We start from the raw sequence: 367 nt of genomic DNA on the forward strand, positions 1-367 counted from the left end.
CCCCAGTGTTGGAGGTGGGGCCTAGTTGGAGGTGTTTGGGTCATGGGGGTGGGGGTAGATCCCTCGTGAATGGCTTGGTACCTTCCCCATGGTAACGAGTGAGTTCTCACTCTGTTAGTTCATGAGAGAGCTGGTTGTTGTTGTTTTTGAGACAGGGTCTCACTCTGTCACCCATACAAGAGTGCGGTGGTGTGATCTCAGCTCACTGCAGCCTCCACTTCCTGGGTTCAAATGATTCTCATGCCTCAGCCTCCTGAGTAGCTGGGATTACAGGCATGCACCACCATGCCCAACTAATTTTTGTATTTTTAGTAGAGATGAGGTTTCACCATGTTGTCCAGGCTGGTCTTGAACTCCTGGCCTCAGG

Source organism: Colobus angolensis, unplaced genomic scaffold (assembly GCF_000951035.1).
Source record: "Colobus angolensis palliatus isolate OR3802 unplaced genomic scaffold, Cang.pa_1.0 Scaffold103, whole genome shotgun sequence".
NCBI classification, from domain to species: Eukaryota; Metazoa; Chordata; class Mammalia; order Primates; family Cercopithecidae; genus Colobus; species Colobus angolensis.